Genomic DNA, 15,518 nt, shown 5'->3' with positions numbered 1-15,518 from the left:
TCTCTGCTCTGTCATTTGCTTCCTCTTTGATTTTTCAGTAAGAGAGTGAACAACAGTGATTCTTACCCAAATGGATTTTTTTACAGATATGAGGACCTACGAACAGTTATTTTCCCTTTCCTTTCTATTTTGTATAACTTCTTTAATTTCCAAACATAAATTTATTATTGTTTTCTAGATAGCTTCTCTTCAAACAAGCACTCAGAATAGACTCTAATGCCTCTTTTCAGATGCTGGAGCAGAAGAAGTATCAGATTTAAAGATAGAGCGTATCAAATATATATATATATGTGTGTGTGTACATGCATGTATGTGCACTGTTAAATACTCAGCACTGAAGTACAAAAAAGTGGTTTAGGTGACCACCACCATGCCAGAGGAAATTGTATCAGTTGGTGTCTGTGGGATTATCTATTGCATTTCTCAAGAAAAAAAAAATTATGGTCATGCACAAACAAATCTCCTTTATTAGGAAATAATGAAAGTATAAAAAATGCATGCCCCATATTCCAATAAGAAAACAGTAGGAGCTTGGGGTAGAGGGTAGAAATAACAACAACAAAAAATTTAGTAAAAAAATTTAGCAGAATAATGAAAAAAATCTTTTGTCCACAAAATATGATCTCATATTTAAATGCCCCTGGCTATCTTCTGTCTAGTGTTTACATTTAAAATGAAATTTTTATCGCTATGTGTAAATCTATCCTAAACATTTGTCATTTTACAGATGGTAATATAGATTGTATTTTTCCACAAAAATAAAGACACATCCTGAAAACATCAAGCTTTGCAACTGAAGTTTGTTATTACGAATATTCTTTGCTTTTTAATGAGCCATTGATAAAAAAGATTTAATTTATCCAAATAAAGAACAGTAAATTATTGCCAAAATACTGAACTTAAAACTTTACTTCTGAGAGGATATAATAAAAAGCTTTTATTTTTTCCTCCAATTTCACTGAAACAACTGAGCTTGTTAATACGTAAATGTTTTATTTAATGTGTGCTTCCAATTCTGTGAGACATAATTGCAAAAGAAAATGTTGATTTCTATATGTATGTCCTAATAAACTCAGTTTTATCTTGAATCTATGTAGAAAAAGCAGGGTTTGAAGTTGCCATAGTGAATAACTGTTAGACACAAATCACAAGAATAACATCATAAAGTTTAATTCCCTTGACTTTAGTAAATTAGTTATATTACCCAGTAATAAAATGAGTATCCTACCTCAACTTTGTGAATTCCAACTCCTGTTACAAAAGAGAGAAAGGAAAGGATTTTCAGAGAAGAGTACAGAAAGGAAGACATTTGACATTGTTTAGCAATATTTCACAGAAAACAGGTTCACAAATTTGATGAGTAGAAAAATTATAAAAAAAAGAAATTTCCTGTTATAGACAGAAAATAAATATATTTTCCGATACGTAATCTCCAACTGTAAGAAGATTTTACAATTTATTAAAGTATTTTTGATGACACCTCACTGCATAAAGTGAGATATTATCATAGGAGAGAATGAGAGCTAGGAGAATCTGTGCTCCAATTTACAAATAACAAAGAAATTTTGAAAATACATGGAACTGAATTTCAAACATATTTATAAAAAGTCACTTGCCTGAAGTATTAGCCCTGTCTTTTAAGCAACTAAGCAATAAAAAGAATTAAACTTTCTTTTAAAAGTAAATAGATAGTTCTCTAAATTTCTTTCACAGTCATCAATCATCCTCATTTCTGTTCTGACTTTTTAATGTGTTCTGGTGTTATATTGTACACCGCTGTTGCTGTTGCTATGACTGTCCATCATACACTTTCTCAGCAGTGTCAGACGTCTTAAAAATTAAGGAGTAAAAATCAGGAGACATTCTAAAAATATTTTTAAATAAAATATGCCAGAAGTGAAATTTGTCTGCTACAAACCACAAACAATTGCCAGAGATTTCCAAGAGGAGTTTAAATCTGTTTAGCCCTTGTAAATTTCCTAAACTGCACAGTATAAAAGCCACAATCTTAACTTTTTCCATAAGAAATGTATTCTCTTCAGTTACTTCCTTGGAGGTGGAGTGAAGAAAACTTGTAAGACATGATCAAGTTCCACACAGAAGAAAAGTAGGGTATAGACATAGGATTGAATTTTTTCGCCAATTTTGATGGTCTCAAGCACTACCAATACCAATATCCTTATCATATTACCTATTTGACATTCTCTAATTTAGTTTGTGCAACAAACTGTTTTTCTCTGTGAACTGTAGGAGGTATTTAAAATAAAAAGAAAAAAGAATTTTCAAATAGATGGCTCCAATTGTTACTAAATGACTGGGTAAAATCTCTATACAAGAGAAAAAAATCCAAGTCATCTGGATTACGGGGTTTTGTTGTTTTGCTTTTTTTTTTTTTTTTTTGTGTGTGTGTGTTTTTTTTGTTTTGTTTTGTTTTGTTTTGTTGTTTTGGTTTTTTTTCTTTTAATTTTGTCATTTTTCAATGGCTTATACTTGACAACTTTTCAAATCTACATTTTGGAGCATAATCTACAACAGATGATCATAATTTTATTTTATGTAAGACAGCAAAACCAGTCTTTATAAGGTTCAGACTCTTTCTGAAATCCTTTTCATATTTATGTTTAAATAAAGCAGAAGAATATCATCTTCTTTTATATTAACACCTCTGCAGGAGATAAAAAGTCCCCACTCTTCCTTTGTATCCTGTCACTTACTTGATATAGTTACAATACTGTCAGAAAAATTCTCAAAGCCTTCAGAAAAGGAGCAAGTTTGTGGAATTAGAATTTCATATTTTTGATGAACCTGAACTAATCTTGTAAACTCCTTAAAACTTAATCCTACCACTTTTTTCAAACTGTTGCTTAGACTCAACATCATGTTTCCCATCTAATAATAACTCTCTAGAGTATTTTATGGATTTTTAAATATTTTTATTTATTTGCTTTACTTTTCTAGAAATACATCTCATAGTTGGAAAAAGATTGCCTAAGAAGCTAGGGTTGGTGTTTGAATAGCAGGGCAAACAAGTGATGTAAGATCCTGTAGGCTTTACTAATTTTGGAATAAATTTCTCTGTGGTGTTTCTCCAGTTCTGTTTAGAATCCTAATTACAGCCTTCACAGATTTTTTTCTTTTTATGCCTGGTCAGATTTTTTTTTTTTTTTTTTTTTTCTTTTTTTTCTTTTTTTTTTTTTTCCTGGTACTTTGGGATTTAGAGTGTGTCAGCTTATGGCTTTATTTCATCTTTATCTGCATAGCCAGTGGGAGTCAGTATTGAAAATTAATTTGATTGAGCATAGCAGTCACATTGTGCAGAATATCATTAAGTGAAGAGACTAGACAATATGACAGTTGCAAATAATTTAGGAGAAATTATCACCAAGAAAGGAAAGAGATCTATTTGTTTGATAGTGTCAGGTGTCCTTAATGCACTGATCCCTGTGTGGAAGAATCAGAGGGTTCTAAAAACACTGCTGATAAGGAAGACAAAGCCTAAAAGACCTCTAAACTGAAGTCAATACTACACCTTTTGGTAGAGTGACCTGCTCTTCTGAGACCCCCTGCCTTGGAGTGTCCAGGTCTGGGACCCTAAACACAAGAAAGATGGTGAGCTGTTGGAACCAGTCCAGAGTCATCGCTTTGATTTTCGGAGTGTGAGCAGCTCGCCTGTGAAGACAGGCTGAGAACTGGGGATGTTCAACATGGAGAGGACCTTATAGTGGCCTTTTAGTACCTACTGACCACCTACAAGAAAGCTGAAGAGGAACTTTTCACAAGGACATGTAGTGGTAGCACAGGGGGGAATGTCTTAAGCTGAAGAAGAGCAGGAACTGTAGGGATGGTGTGGCACTCGGACAGATTGTCCCAGAGATATTGTGGAATCCCCAACCCTGGAGGTGTTCAAGATTAGTCTGGGTGGGGTTCTGGGTAAACTGGTCTAGTGAAAGATGTCCCTGCCTTTGGGAGAGGGGATGGAACAAGATGATCTTTAGGGTCCCTTCCAACACAAACCTTTTAATGATTATCTGATAATAAAATTATTGGTGGAAAGCTCTTGTCAGTGACATTTAATAGGAGTCATAGTAGACACTATTAAGTTAGGATCATTATCTGTGTATTATTACACAGCAAGAATTACAGTGACTGAAATATCAAGTATAAAGTGAAGTGCCACATTTACAACTTTCTCTTATTATGTAGCAATATCAAGCTTTCATGAGTAAAAGAACAAGTCATTGCTTTTCTTCCCACTTTTCTCTCTTCGTATTTGTGTTGACTTAGCTTCAAGCAGACCTGACCTTATTCTTTTTTTTCTCTACTTAGAACTGTATTTCATGCTTTTTATCAATCAGAAAACCAGAAACAAGAAAACAGAGAAGTAAGATTTAATTTCAAGTGAATGCTTGTGTCTTTGAATTTTTCTTATACATGGTGACTATCTCTTCTCCAGTGTTTTGCCATTCTAGCTATCCACAGAACTTTTGCTGTGGATCATTAAGTTAATGAAATAACTTCAAAAGAAAACGTGCCTTTCCAAGGCTTTCCAGGCAAAATTTTGATGCTGCACTTGTCCTGTCATTGGAATATTGACTATCACAGCTTCACTGCTGATGAGATTGGATTAAGATTCTGGAAATAATTTTTCTAAGCGTTGAAATTATATGGGGCTTTAAGTTTTTTAGATAATGAGGCTTTGTATGATCTCATCTTGCATGCTGTCTGCCTTCAGTTCAATACATGGTTCACAAAACTAGCAATCTGCCCTGGCTAATGGAGTTTGGAGTTATGAAACACTGTACATCCTGTAATTAATTGAGGAGTTACAAAAATCTTTGGGCTACTTCTTCTGCACAATCATCTTGTACTCGTATTTGACTCCAGGTCTGTAGTGCCAGTTTGCTTTCTTGACTTCATAGTATCTATGTTCTTGTGACTCTTAATTATAACAATTCTAGTGAAACTTCAAAAAGTGGATGTCTATAGCCACATTCATTCTACACAAGTTTTAAACTCACTGGGTGAATTACTTGATCATTATTTTTCTTCATGTAATGAGAATTATATTGTACAAGTAATTGCAGTTACCTTTTAATTCAAATTCCTTCTCAATTGATACCTTTTATTCCTAAATATATTTTTGAATATTTTTTTTTCGCATTTATTCAGAAATACAGTTCAGTGAGTTTGGGATAGATTTGGATAGATAGATAGATAAATAGATTTTTTAATTTATTCTGATTTTTTAAAATAAAAATTTAACAATAAAGATACTTTTGTATTAATATCTTCATCTATGAAGAGAAGACAACACGATAATTTAATGCTTTGAGTGTAACTCAAGTTTTATATTGTGAGGATTTTTTTCCCAGATGGGAGTCATTAAAGGGGTAATCAAACACAAGACATGGATTGTGCTTGGGAGATTTTAGAATATAGTGATGGAAAAATGTTACTTGTTGTATTCGTATTTTTTAGTTGGTCTTTCTTCCAATAGGCCCTTTCAAGAAATGAAACACAGCAGATATAACATTAATTTCAGCTTTATACTCTTGGTAGTGTGCCAACTTAACTGTTTTACTTAATTCAAGTGGGGAATACCCCTTCTGATTCAGCCTATCATTTAAAAATCTAATATTCTCTACAGAAAACACTATTCTTGGTCACAATACCAGTTGTCTTGTCTAGACTTGATGACTTCATGGGAACAACATGGATATTTTCTGAATTTGGGTGGCTATCCATTGCATCAAAGAGTGCAATAATATTTCTTATTAGGAATTCAGAAAAACATGATGCTTCTTTAGAATAAAATAACTGGATTGTTTTTTGAAAGAGCTTCACAGTGAAAAAAAGAACTTGCTTTACATTTTCTATTCAATTTTTACATCCTGTTTACAAATGTGACTGGAAATACTATTAACATTAATAAGTAAGATCGAAAATAAGGCAATATTGATGATTATTTTAATGTAATGAACAAGTAATCACTGTATGAATAATTAATTTGAAATGAATCCTTGTGGATTTTGTTTGTTTGGTGGGTTGTTTTTTTGATTTTGTGTGTGTATGTGTTCTATATTAAACAGTATGAAATACTGGAAAAGTTCTATCTGGGTAGCATTTGGCTAAAAAAAGATTTCACATGTGGTCTGCACTCCCTATAGTTAGGAATACTATTATAATTGGTGACTGGAAAAAACATGAGGTAGGATCCCGGTGGTTTTGCCAGTATCTGTCTCTTGGTTTAATATTTAAAATATCAGATATAAATAACTTCAACATTTGGAGAACTGCCAGAATATGAATTATATTATCTAGGTCACTGCCTGTTTAAAAGACTATTATCTTCTAACTGGAGTAAAACCTTAAACTGACCTTTTAGCTACAAAAGAAACTGTGCTGAGACATTTTTGGAATACCATATGTACATATATTTTGGCTGCAGAAAATCATGCAAGGAAAGATCATAAAGAAATAATTTTGGTAAAAAAGTAAAATTTTTATCTATTCATGAATCTTTAAAACTTGATTTCTTTTCCCCAGGTATTTGTCTCCCTTTACCAAATTTAGTAAGACTATTGATTTTACATGCAGTTTAGTTTCATAGTTGTAGGGGTTTTGTGCTGGAGATAGTATGATAATTTAACAGGTTTTGTTTCTAAAAACAGTGTTTTACACATCAAGACATACTTGTTAGAGAGAAAAAATTTGGGAATGAAAACATTAAGTTCAGTTACTGAAAAGGGGCAAGCCTGGACCTGAAATGCCAAGGTTGAATATGGAATCAGAAAGGTGCTCTCACAAAAAGAGCTAGTGTTATAAGTAGACCTTACAGTACTTCCTAGAGCTTGTAGCAAAGTTCATTGCTATAAAATTCTGAGACCTTCTACTTTGTTCATGCTATGGCAAAGTAGAAACTATTAGGAAAGGAAAAACCTTATGATAAATATTCATTCACCATGCTGTTTTAAAATTCACATCTTTACCTCTCTATAAAGGACAGCTGTGGAAAATACCTAAGCTCCAAGTAGATGCTTCAGAAGGGTAAACATTAGGGAGACACAGATAATACATTTAATGTCATGAACTTTGTATGAAAACATGGATATACACTGTCAGTAATGAATGTCTTTTGGCAACTGCAACCTGCTGAGAATGGAATACCTAGAACAGTAAGAACAGGTGTCTGGTATTAAGGTGGGGCAAAACAATTAGTAGAGGCTGTTTTAAAATTGGATTTTATCGTGGAGTTAAATTCCTCATTTGTTTCCCAGTGCAAATATGCAAATAGCTAACTATACACTGCATCTAAATGAAAATTCATATAATTTAAGTGATTAAGTTAAGACAAGCTTTAGAGGACTTTTTCTGCTTATGCTCTTCACTGTTTTCAGCACCAAATGAACCCCTAATAAAGGACAGGGAGATGTTATATGAAGTTCTTAGAAAACATAAAACTTTCCAAATGCTTGGAAGGTGTTTGAATTAAATCTTTTCAAAAACTAGTAAAACCCCTTCTATTATAAGCAATATTTTTTTGGTTTTAATTAAAACCACTCCAGAGGCATTTGCAATTATATATATATATGTATATAAACATTTATATACCCATCCATATGTATATGTATACACACACACATATATACACACACATATATACACACCATCCCCCCATATATATACACACACAAACATATATAACACATAATTATAATTAAGTTCCACCTACTGCTTTAAAGGAAAAAATGAGGTTGTCAGTTACATTTATAATAATCAGTGATTGAAAATCAGGCCAACACACATTTGTGAGGGAGAGCCTTTGAAAAGCTTGCATTGGGAAAATAGATGGGAGTGATAGAAGGAAAAAAGTAAAGATTGATATTATATGATATGATTTAAGACTCTCTAGACTCTCTCTCTCAAAAAAAAGAGAATTCCTGCTTTTCAGCTGGAGTTAGAATTCTAATGATCAGACTTCCTATTTTGTGTTCATTTTGCATTTTCCTGAAATTTGAATAGATAATAGCTGATGTTCAAGCTAGCCTGAACTGGTTGTTACTGCAGTTTATTGCCCCCCTAAAAATTTCCTCTGCACACTTCCTATGTTACTGCAATGCAATGTTTTGCTACAATTTCAGAGTCTGGTTCTGTAAGGCTTTGAAATAGTAAGCTGAACTTACCTTCCATGATGTTTTATTTCTCACAAAACAAGCATTTATTACACATATGGCCAGGTACTGGACACAGCTGAAACAATAGCTGATGTACTGGAATATCCCAAAGAATGGGAAAGCAAAACATCAAAAAGTGAAAAATGGCCCTGCTGTCAGATTGTGACAGTAATTTGAAAACATGTTTGCACAAATGAAAAGACACCTGAAATATGTATCATTGAAGAAATAAAATATAGCTATTTCATCTTAATTTTCTTCACTTTTTAGAGTACAGTATTGTTGGTATCCCTTAAATGTGAGTCATATGGCTCAATATATTTTATAAATCTGTAACTAAGAAAAATTTTCTGTGGCTTGCAAACATAATTATCACCTATTTTGTGTTCATGATGGAGAAAAAAGGTTACTAAAAAGGTGTTGATTAACAAGTCATCTTGCTTAAAAGGAGGTGAAAATATGATTTAGAAAAGTCAACATATTCCAGAAAGAAGGAAACCTAGTAATTAAATTTTTTTTTCATCTCCCTTATACATTTTTGTAAGTTTTGAGACCTGTATCAAGCATCCATTTGTACCTTACCCAGTTATTAACACATATATTAACCAGAAAATAACAAAAAGTTAACTATTATTTTTTAGTTATATAGACTGCAGGACTGACTCTTGCATAGGCAAGCAAAATAAAATTAAATGAGGGAATTCTAAAGACAGCTTGAAATATGTATGCATCATAATAAAACTAAAACAGATAAAATAAATTCAGCATATTCTCCATCTGTCCTTGTCAACATATACTTTAACATATGCTTGTTAGGCATGAATTCTGGATGAAATTATGGATGGATGCTGCTCATAGCTGAAATTCTCATGGGAAATTTTGCTGAAAAATCTTTATTTTTCCTCATCTTCCATGAGTGACTTAAGGGCAGTGTGTGAATGGATAATTTTGTACATGTTATCCTTAAGACATATCAAAAAGCTCACATGTAAAGTTCTTTGAGCTACTGTAGAATTAAGAAGCACAGGATACTCAGATATATTAGTGACTGCATGGCAGATTAACAGCTCAGACCTGCATTCTTTGCTGGTTGTGATAGAAACTGATGACTTCTAATGGCACAAGTTTTATAACAACTACAGGACTTCTACAGTCTGTCCAGAGGAATGGCAGACAAAGCTGCTTTCTTCGGAAAGAAAAGGACTTGTAGACCAGCCAAGTTTCATTATCTTCAATAGCACAACCTGGCACTTTGATGCTTGGTGGGATTACCTAGAAGTCCCACTAAAATATTAATGATTTTAAACATGAAAGTAAACAAATAATAATTTTTAAAAAAGTAAAATAGTTAACAACACACGGACATGGGACATCCCAGCTGCCCTTTAGAACAGAAGCCAAATTGCATTAATTTTCTAAGGCAAGATACTTAATAGATAGTCTTTAGTTTGTTCACAGCCAGCGAAACATCACTGTTGTTATATGCCTCTTTCCTTAAAAATGTTAAGTCTAATGCATTCTGATTAATATGAACTTCTATTTACCTGAAAGTGAGGGAAATAATGATTTACAAAGAAGTAAAATTTTATATATTATTAAGTAGAAATAATTTTATGTATAATATATGGTGTAAAGGAAATTCAATTTATTATAGTTTAATTTTCTTGGACTTAAAAGTTATGTAGTTTATGAGTGTAGTAAATAGAGTTAACTATAGAGCAAAAAGTAATTTCATTCTTCAATATAGTAACATCACATGCTTTTTAAAAACAGTTCTGTTAGAATTCATGCACACGAGGTTTCATGAACATTTTATACTTGCGTTATTATATGACCATAGATTAAAAAATAAAGTGAATGTAATGCTATTATTTAAGTGAAGGCATAATAAGCAATGTGCATAAAATGTGAATCCAATTGCAAAGACGTTACTCAGTTTTAATTACTAGATAAATAACATGCATGATATGTCAAATATCTATGTATAGCTTTCCTCCTTTTTAAGTGATGCGTATTTTGAACATAAACTTTATCATGAAGTATCTAAAATTTCATCTCAAAGCATAGGTCCAAATGTTTTATTTGCACACAAAGGAACATGTATCCTTACAAATTTTTTCTTGGCCCATTATATGAGAAGTAGATTATAAAACTTATGTGTAACATTTCACAAAATATTTGGAAAGCGCATAGAAAGGAAGGAGTTTTTTTACTCTCAAACTGCTATCCAATTCCTAAAGCTCTGATTTCAAAAGGAGACTGTAAATCTACATGACTTTTCAGTGACACACAACTTTATTAAACTGAATGCTGATTCACTTACATATCTCATATGGAAAAGGATTATCTTCCAAACTTGAAAGTGTCATTTAAGAATGTCTACCAGGTCTATCTGCCCTAATTTTGTTGTTTTGAAATGGGGTTTACAGTGCTTAGGCACATATTGCTAATGCAGAAGTGGGCACAGCAAAACAATATCAAAATTTAGCACTTCGTCAAAAACCATACAAGACGTTTATTTGGACTCCTCATTGTTATTCATAATTTTGGTGTATCTGAATTTTTTTCTGCAAGAGCAATGTGGCACAGATGAAATTTCAGTAAGACTGCTGAATAATCACCCCTTTCCCCCCCCTCCCCTTTTTTTCCCTTTTTTTTACAGTTTCTGCCTGTCTACAAATAAGGATAGAAAACAGATTAAAAGGTAAATCTAAAGGAAATCCAGTGGAAAGAATCAGCCCAACAATCTGTAGCTAATGAAAAACTGTTTTAATTTAACTTTATTTTAGCCATCTTGCAATGACCTCATGCCAATGTGGAGAAAAGGCATTGTATTATAAAAACTGTGAAATGATTATTCTCTCCACTATACGTATGCATAATGAATTTTTCAGCTTATCAACTAATACACTCAAGATGCATGTGTGGGAAAGTGGTAGGGAGAACCATTATGGTTTGGTTTTAGTTGTTTTGTTCCCTCACATTGATCAGATCAATGGATTTTCTTTATGCTATGGTAATTACTGTCAGATTAAAAAAAAGAGAAAAAAAGCTTATGTTTGCAACTATGGTTTTCAAAAAAAGAAAATCCAGTTGTCAAAACATGTATATGTCACACATTAGACAAAATAACATGTTGAAATACTAACAGTAAAAGAAAAATTAAGAAATCAATTGGACACTAAAAACCAGTTACTGTTTTCATAAGAGAAAATAAAAAAGAAAAAAAAAAAAGAAAAAAAAAATCTGGTCTCAAGTTTCTGTTTAACAAACAGGAAAAATAAGAGTAACTGAAGACCTGAAAAGTCTCATAATCTACCAGGAATGAGATAAAGATAATTCTGAATACTACTGACTACGGAATGTTCTCTTAGAGGTTAAGTAGGCTGCAGCACCACAGCAGCCCATGATTGCAGTGTTCAGAATGACTGAAGAAGAACAGAAGTACTGAATGTTTTAATGTCTAATGAATGCTATAGATTAATGGGTTGCATTTTTTATTACTAAATGAACATAACTAAAAATCTGAATATTTAATTCCTATGTAGAAAATACTCTCCTGTTTGGGGAGAAACATCTGATCCAAAGGAAATAAAATGATACTATTGCTTTTCTGCAGTTTCCTAATCCTTAGGTTCATTATGGAACAACATTGTGTGATAAAAAAAGAGTCTAGGGACTGAATTTCCTTATGCCAGGGGGAACTTCATTTCCTCCAGTGCATGTTCATTTGACAGCGCTATTATGGCAGCATTTCTTCTGGACTGCCTTTGTAAAAGTCCATCACGAGCAGCTGATGGAGTTCACTTTCATGGTGTATGAGACAGGGAAGAGATTGCTGTAAATTTCAGGACTCGTTTTTAAGAGAAACTGCCTTTGCTTTCTTCAGTCATTCATGTATTTTTACAGCAAGGATTCAGTGAGTGAGAGCTCTGTATGATTTAATAGTCCCAAATCCTAATACTGCTTCTATAGAAGTCTGTTATTATCCTGAGACATGAAAAGACTTTCCTTAAGAGGTAGTCTCAAATGGCTAGGATAATCTTGGAAAGTGAGAATGAGACACACTAGGAGATCAAAATATTTATGCCCACTGAATTTTCTATAAGAAATTACTACAATATAGATGGATAAAAGCTCTGAAAACATAAAGGAAGACAACTCATCAGGGCCTTTTTCTTCACTAAATAGACTGATCATCTTATGAGGATGCTTCCTCCCCTCTGCAGTAATTACATTGACATCCCCAAACACCCTTCCACCTTGCAAAATTATTTTCATTTTATGTTTATTAAAGAAGTACAAACAGGCTGGCAAAATCTTCCAATTCAGACAAGTACTATCTCTCAATAAAAATGTAAAGAAAATAATTACTGAAAATGATTGCAATAGAAAGGTTGTGGGATACTGTTAAAAACTGTTTTGTTCAAACTCAACATAAAAACATTGTTGCACTTCAGTGAAAAAATTAAAGTCAGTACACATAGCTCTTATATGCTGTACAGAAGAAGGAAATAAAGATCAAGGAAAAGAGAAACACACATAATTTTGAATTTTCCTACTGAGGATCTCGTGTCTTTGACTTTCAAATGTGATGAGCTTTGATAGGCTCTGTGCACTTCATCCCACCTGCAGTTTCTTGGATTCACACCTTGATTTGTGTCAACTGATTCACTGACTTTTTATGAGGGTGTTCAAATATACAGTGCCTTAATTAACTACCCAAGATTTCTGTCTCATTATGTGAGACAGAAAAGCCCACTAAGCTGTCATTGAACAGCAGTTATTACTTCAGAGCTCCTGTACTTCTGTGCATGAGGGCAAGGATGGTGATTGATTTATCACTATTTTAATAGATGCTTGACCTGTGAGTCAATACAAATGTTTCACTCAGTGGTGGCAGAGGGCAAGTGATCCAATTATTTGAACACAGTGGACTAATGAAGGAGCTCTTTTTTTCCTGATTTCCTGAGAGAGTTGTTAAAATCTTCTGTTGTTTGATATTTAGTAAAATTACTACTTAAGAAACCTTGAACTTGAAATACTAGGTATAGCATTAAAGGAAAAAAAATGTCCAAAGAACCACTAATAGCTTAACATCATTCCACTATTTCTCAAGTGCTCTCAAGATGAAGATTTTTAGGTTTTGGTGAGACCTTATACTCATTAAAGAACATTTTTTCATTTTTTTATTTTTTCATTTTTCACTGCTGTTCAAACCACTGAATGTGACTTAAAGATGTTATGTCTTATAGGGTAAACCATGCAGATTAAATAAGAACTTAATCTTTTTACAAAACAGAACCAAAAAAAAAACCCCAAAAAACCCTGAGGTGAAGTAAGCATCAGTCTGTGTGAACTAGAGCCCTCGTGGACCAAGGTGAGGCTGGCTGACCTGTAGTTTCCCAAATACTTTTGATTGCTGTCTTGGCGACAGGAAGAATTTGCTTTCTTCCAGTTCTGTTCCAGGTCCAGTAGTTCATCTCCTGTTCCTGGTTCCGTAATTACCTGTGTCAAGAAGATGTTGGCAGGGCACTTCAGAAAGCTCTTGAATTACTGTGCCCCGTTGTGTTGCCCTTCCCTCGTTGGGCTGAGTCAATTCTCCCAGGAACACAAGGGTCTATGAATGTGAAGTTGTCAGAAGATGGCAAAATTTGCTTGTTCCTCATTAATATAATATGTAGCAGGCACCCATTACAATATTTCGCACTTTTGGTCTGCACACTAATTTTGTTGGCCCATCACCTAAACAAAGAATGTCATAAATCCTGCTCTCCTACATGAAAGGCAACCCTCCGTTTCTACTTTCCCTATCTGTACTTCATGAAGAGTCTGCCTCTGTCCATGGCAGTAGTCCAGTTGTAGAAGTCATTAGTCATTCCTCTTTTTCTTTTTGCCAACTTGGTGCATTGTTTCTTCCTTTGTTGATCATTCTTTCACTTCCTTCTTGTTAATAGATTAGTACTGCTTAGGTTTCCCATCTTGGTAACAAACACACTTTTCCCTATTTGGTCCAATTGATCACTTCTCTTCCAAGCAGTCCTCACAAAGGCCACATGGTCATAAAAATTAAAACTCCACTGCCAACACCAAATGTGCAACCAGCTTTTGGCTTCCTAAATTCATTCATATTTCCACAAGTCTTTCGTGTTCACCAGCAAGACCAGACAGAAGTCACCATGCACCAAGCCCTTTTCCTCATTCCCTGAAGGTGTGCGGTCACTACTTATAAAGTCCTAAATCTCTCAGACATATTCCACGTATGTGCCCTTATGGAGAAGAAATGTTGAAAAATAGTTTGACCAACTGTCAGGCTGAATAAGTTTTGTCAGCCTATCCATGATATTCTGGACCAAACCCCTCAGCGCACAGCAAATATCCCCTTCTAAGAGGCTGAGTCAGCTTAGCAGCCTGCATCCCCACAGCAGGGAGTTTCTCATCACCATTCTTTATTTCATCCTGAGAGTGCTGCTGCCAGTCTCAGGCACAGAGATCAAAGTCTTTGTTGGGAAGAAGTCCACCCTTTGCTTGTGCTGGGTCCCCAAATCTGCTCTGCCATAGATGCATGTGGAGAAGGAACAATCATTCTTGTACCAGAGTTCACAAGATCGCAGTGTTTACCAGCCTGGTTGTCTCCATTTCTCAGTCTAACAAGCATAGGTGTGTCTCTGCTTCCTCAGTGCAACTTGGAAGAGTGGTGTCAGGTCTTGCAGTGCAGGGCCTGGAAAGACATGGGATGTGCTGATGTCCTCCCACAACTTCATTACTCCTGTTGCAAACCCTCTGCCAGTGCATGCTCCCTGCGAGTGCAGGCTGCTGCTTGTGGCCCCAGGGAGAGGCCCCAGAGGCCGGGGCAGTGCCGGGCCAGCAGAGCTCCATCCTGCCATGCAGCTCATGCTGGGTATCGGCCTGTCACTGCCTGTGAACACTGCTGGGGATGTGCCCACCATTGATGGAACAAACTCTCAGTACACAATCTGCCTCCATTGCCTGCACAAAATGCTGCCTTTGAGGGCTGTTAGCTGAAGCATTAAACAGTGTAAGTCTCAGTAAAAATCATTGTTATGAAGCTATATGATGCTGAGTTTTCAAAGCTTTCAAACCTGAATTTTACAAAATTCGGATGTGAATAGAAAGACACTTGTTTACAGGGAAAAATCATTGGTTCTAGAAATAATGTCTTTATTTTTTCTTTGATTCATGGAAGGACACTTACATGGTGTCATGTTAATCTCTGCATTCCAGTGCTATGTTAGGAAATGCAATTTATTTAGCCTTCTGCAACTTTGAAAATATAAAGTAATAGAAACCAGAAAACTAAATTATTAATAAATTAATATAACT

General features: G+C 34.2%; 1 long non-coding RNA gene across 2 annotated transcripts in view; it reads right to left on the bottom strand.

Annotated features, from left to right (window-relative positions):
• Positions 1-1,015: 1,015 nt before the first annotated feature.
• The window catches only part of LOC136288777 (uncharacterized), a 598,691-nt gene continuing 584,188 nt past the window's right edge, over positions 1,016-15,518 (bottom strand). For both annotated transcript variants that reach the window (XR_010720576.1, XR_010720575.1), the window contains exon 7: positions 1,016-1,251. This is a non-coding gene — a long non-coding RNA (uncharacterized lncRNA). The remainder of the gene's footprint in view (positions 1,252-15,518) is intronic.

This window comes from Chamaea fasciata, unplaced genomic scaffold, assembly GCF_029207755.1.
Source record: "Chamaea fasciata isolate MVZ Bird 193981 ecotype frontalis unplaced genomic scaffold, bChaFas1.0.hap1 SCAF_4, whole genome shotgun sequence".
Classification (NCBI taxonomy): domain Eukaryota; kingdom Metazoa; phylum Chordata; class Aves; order Passeriformes; family Sylviidae; genus Chamaea; species Chamaea fasciata.
Note: the sequence above shows the minus strand (reverse complement) of the source record. Positions and strands in the feature narration are given on the sequence as shown.